The sequence below is a fragment of the Phascolarctos cinereus genome, unplaced genomic scaffold (genome assembly GCF_003287225.1).
Source record: "Phascolarctos cinereus isolate Bilbo 61053 unplaced genomic scaffold, phaCin_HiC Scaffold_726;HRSCAF=1367, whole genome shotgun sequence".
Taxonomy (NCBI): Eukaryota; Metazoa; Chordata; class Mammalia; order Diprotodontia; family Phascolarctidae; genus Phascolarctos; species Phascolarctos cinereus.
The window spans coordinates 14,516,044-14,520,906 of record NW_027556098.1 but is presented as its reverse complement, the minus strand read 5'-3'; the positions used below and the strand labels follow the sequence as shown (position 1 = coordinate 14,520,906).

The 4,863-nt window shown below is 39.3% G+C and overlaps 1 pseudogene; it reads left to right on the top strand.

The window, feature by feature from the left end:
- Window positions 1–3,673: 3,673 nt before the first annotated feature.
- On the top strand, window positions 3,674–4,444 carry LOC110221568 (large ribosomal subunit protein uL30 pseudogene; annotated as a pseudogene).
- The last annotated feature ends 419 nt before the right edge of the window (window positions 4,445–4,863 follow it).

Sequence of the window (4,863 nt, the reverse complement as noted above, 5' to 3'; positions counted from 1 at the left end):
GCTAATATTTACTCTATTGGGAATTAAAACTGACAAACATAAAATATCTATCAATTCATTTAAAATAACATTAATAAACCCATTACATTTAACATACATATTTTATGAAAAAGAGCTATTTTCTGAAACAAAAATATTAATGAGATGAACGACATTGATATATATTTAGATGTGTGTGTGTGTGTGTGTGTGTGTGTGTGTCTGGCTTGATAGAAGGCAGCTGAATTCTTATATCTCCTTCCACATTCAATCTGCTTCAATATTTTGCTTTAGTTGAAATATATGAAGGAAATCCAGTCTCACAGAAAAGGAAAAGGATGGAGTATATTAATAGGCATGTAACATCTTAGTATTATTATGAAAATAATTTCTTTTTTATGAAAAGAGTGTGAACCTCAAGGAGCCCCTGAAAAGTCTCAGGGTTTCTCAGAGCTGTTCTATATGATTGAATTTTATTTTTAGGGTTACCATAGTAAGCTTAGTTTTTCTCTCTTCTTCAACTGGGCATCAGAAATACAATTGCTCTCTCATTTCATCCTTTAAGCTACCAGGTTTTAGCATTCTAACATACCAGAATTGTCACCCAGAGGAAATTTCCAGATTTCCAAAGGGAACAGTTCTGCTAAAAGGCTACATATTGATAGAGTAATGTAGGGAGACAGCATAGGTGTCATGAAATCAAACCGATCATATGATCACTGGAAATTCTTACCTTTGACCATAAGGCTGTCATTTCAGTTTTTAGGAATTGCTTATTTCTGGGGCAGAGCCAAGATGGGCGGAGTGAAAGCAGTGACTTGCTTCAGCTCTCCCCCAAACCCCTCCAAATACTTATAAAAAATGGCTCTAAACAAATTCTGAAGCAGCAGAATCCAAAAAAAGACAGAGTGAAACAAATGTCCAGCCCAAGACAACCTGGATGATTGATCAGAAAGGTGTATCGCACCGGGCTGGGAGCGCAGTGCAGCGCCTAGGCCACAGCAAACCTGGAGAAGGCCTCAGAGGACTGAGTCCAAAAATACCAAACACAACTTAGAAGGTCAGTGGGAAAAGTCTGTTTCTGTTGATGGTCAGAGAGGAAGGCGGGGTTTCAGCTCCATTCCCCAAGGGCCTGGCGGGGGTGGGGGGGGGTGGCAGCTGCTTCCCAAGCTTCCAGCCCACAGACTGAGGGGAAATCCAGTGGCTGATCAGAAAGGGACTGCAGGGATCTCTTTGCCAGTGCTGAGGCAGGAATCTCTTGCTTTGCCCGTGTGTGGATCTGGGTCACAGTTCTGGGCGGCAGTGCTGGGGTGAGGAGGAGCGCTGGCGTGATGGAGCTTGTAGTGGCTGTGGAGAGGAACCCTTCCTCACAGTTATGGGACAGAAAGGAATACTTGTGGTCACAGGCCAGGAAAGGAGTAAACACCTCAACCCTTATCATACCACCTTGGAAGAACTGAAAATTTACAGGTCCCTACAAATATCTCTGAAAACAGCTACATAAACCCCTGAAGCTTGGGACAGTACACTCTCCACATAGAATCAGACTCTTGCCTTAACAAAGAGTTTAAAACTCAAGTAATTGGCTGGGATCATGAGCAAGCAGCACAAAAAGAGTCAGACTATATTATCTTATTTTGGTGAAAAAGAAGATCAAAATATACAACCAGAAGACAATAAAATCAAAGCTCCTACATCCAAAGCCTCCAAGAAAAATATGAATCAGTCCCAGGCCTTGGAAGAGCTCAAAAGGGATTTTGAGAAGCAAGTAAGGGAAGTAGAGGAAAAACTGGGAAGAGAAATGAGAGTGATGCAAGAAAATCATGAAAAACAAGTCAACAGCTTGCTAAAGGAGACCCAAAAAATTTACGGAAGAAAATAACATCTTAAAAAACAGCCTAACCCAAATGGCAAAAGAGGTCCAAAAAGCCAATGAGGAGAAAAATGCCCTAAAAAGAAAAATTGGCCAAATGGAGAAGGAAGTCCAAAAGCTTACTGAAGAAAATACTTCCTTAAAAATTAAAATAGAGCAATTGGAAGCTAGTGACTTTATGAGAAATCAAGACACTGTAAAACATCCAAAAGAATGAAAAATTAGAAAACAATGTGAAATATCTCATTGGAAAAACAACTGACCTGGAAAATAGATCCAGGAGAGAGAATTTAAAAAGTATTGGACTATCTGAAAGCCATGATCAAAAAAAGAGCCTAGACATCATCTTTCAAGAAATTATCAAAAAACTGCCCTGATATAGTAGAACCAGAGGGCAAAATAGAAATTGAAAGAATCACAGATCTCCTCCTGAAAGAGATCCCCAAAGGAAAACTCCTAGGAATATTGTAGCCAAATTCCAGAGTTCCCAGGTCAAGGAGAAAATATTACAAGCTGCCAGAAGGAAACATTCAAGTACTGTGGAAACACAATCAGGATAACACAAGATTTAGCAGCTTCTACATTAAAGGACCCCAGGGCATGGAATATAATATTCCAGAGGGCAAAGGAGATAGGATTACAACCAAGAATCACCTACCCAGCAAAACAGTATAATCCTTCAGGGGAAAAAATGGTCATTCAGTGAAATAGGGACTTTCAAGCATTCCTGATGAAAAGACCAGAGCTAAACAGAAAATTTGACTTTCAAATACAGGACTCCAGTGGAACATGAAGAGGTAAACAGGAAAGAGAAATCATAAGAGACTTATTAAGATTGAACTGTTTACATTCCTGCATGGAAAGATGATATTTGTAACTCATGAGAACTTTGTCAGTATTAGGGTAGTTGAAGGAAAAAAATTGTATGTATGTATATATAGATAGATAGATAGAGGGCACAGGGTGAGTTGAAGATTAAGGGGTCATATCTGGAGAATAAAATTAGGGATGAGAGGGGATGATACTCAGAGAAGAAGAAAGGGAGAGGTAGAATGGGGTAAATTATCTCACAAAAAAAACAGAAAAGTCTCTCACAGTGGAGGGGAAACAGGGGAAGGTGAGAGAGAATGAGGGAATCTCATTCTCATAGGATTTGGCTTAAGGAGGAATAACATACACATTCAATTGGGTATGGAAATCTGTCTTACCCTACAGGAAAATAGGGGGAGAAGGGGACAAGAAGGCAGGGGTGATAGAGAGGAGGGCAGATTGGGAAAGAGGTAATCAGAAGCAAATACTTCTGAGGAGGGACAGGGTCAAAAGAAAGAATAGAATAAATGGGAGGCAGGATAAGGATTAAAGGGAATAGAGTTAGTTTTTCACAACATGTCTACTAAGGAAGTGTTTTGCATAACTGCACATGTACAACCTATATTGAATTGCTTGCCTTTTCAATGAGGGTGGGTGGGGAGGGAGGAAGGGAGAAAATTTGGAACTCAAGGTTTCAAAAACATATGTTTAAAAAAAAGGTTTCACATGCTATGTGGAAATAAGAAATACAGGAAATGTGGTACAGAAGTCTATCCTGCCCTACAGGAAAATAGAAAGGGAAGGGGATAAGAGAAGGGGGAGGGAGAGAGATAGAAGAGAAGGCAGACCAGGGGAAGGGGTAATCCGAATGCATGCCATCTTGGGGTGGGGGGAGGGGTGAGAAATTTGGAACTCAAAAACTTGTGGAAGTGAATATTGAAAACTAAAAATAAATAAATTTATATTAAAAAGTAAAAAAAAAAAAAGAATTGCTTATTCCTTGCTGTTTTTCTGGCTAGAATCATGGTGGGTGTAGAAGAAAAGGAGAAGCTACTATTTCTTCCAGAATCCCTTTTGAAAAAGTGAAAGGCTTTCAAAATACTGAATGCAAAATGCCTGAAGAAGATGACTATAAAAAAGCTCCACAAAATACATAGAAAAGTTATCCATGAAAAATCTAAAGCCTACCATAAGGAGTACAGACAAATGTATAGAAGTGAAATACAGCTGGCTCTAGAATGGCATGAAAAGGTAGCAACCACTACATACCTGTTGAACCCAAGTTAGCTTTTGTGATCAGAATTAGAGATGTCAATGGTGTTAGTCCAAAAGTCTGAAAAGCATTGCAGCTTCTTCATCTTTGCCAAATCTTCAATAGCAATTTTTTTAAGCTTAACAAGGTTTCAACTAACATGCTGAGAATCATGGAACCATACATTGCTTGAGGCTACCCTAATCTGAAGCCTGTGAATGACTTGATTTATAAACGTGGCTGTGGCAAGATCAAGAAACAGGGAATTTCTCTGATGGATAATGTCCTTATTGCAAAACCTCTTGGTAAACATGAAATTATCTGCATGGAGGACTTGATCCATGAGATCTACACTGTTTGCAAGCACTTCAAAGCTGCCAACAACTTACTGTGGCCCTTCAAGTTATCTTCTCCACTAGTCAGAATGAAGAAAAAAAACTACACATTTTGTGGAAGGTAGAGATGCTGGTAATAGGGAAGACTGGATCAACAGTCTTATTAGAAGACTGAATGAAAGGTCTCTGCTATGATTATTTTTCTAATGGCCTGTTAAAAAAATGCCTGTGATAAAATAAAAAAAAAAAAGAAGAGCTGCTTATTCCCCATATAGAGAGAGGGAGGAAAGATCAGGCTGATTAACTGAGACATAAACATTACTGGTGAATTGGGATCAATCTATTGCACAGCAAATAAGCAAGACATTTGAGAATCCAAGCTAAGAAAACCAAGAAAACCAATCATATGTTTCAAGCTCATATTTTGTCAGTGGCCTTCTGCCTGCAAAGAAGCTGGGTGCAAGTTGTGTGACAGCTAGGTGATACAGTGGATGAAACCCTGGATCTGAAGTCAGGAATATTCGTCTTCCTGAGTTCAAATCTGGTCTTATATACTTACTAACTGTGTGACCTGGGCAAGTCACTTAACCCTGTTTGCCTCAGTTTCCTTGTCT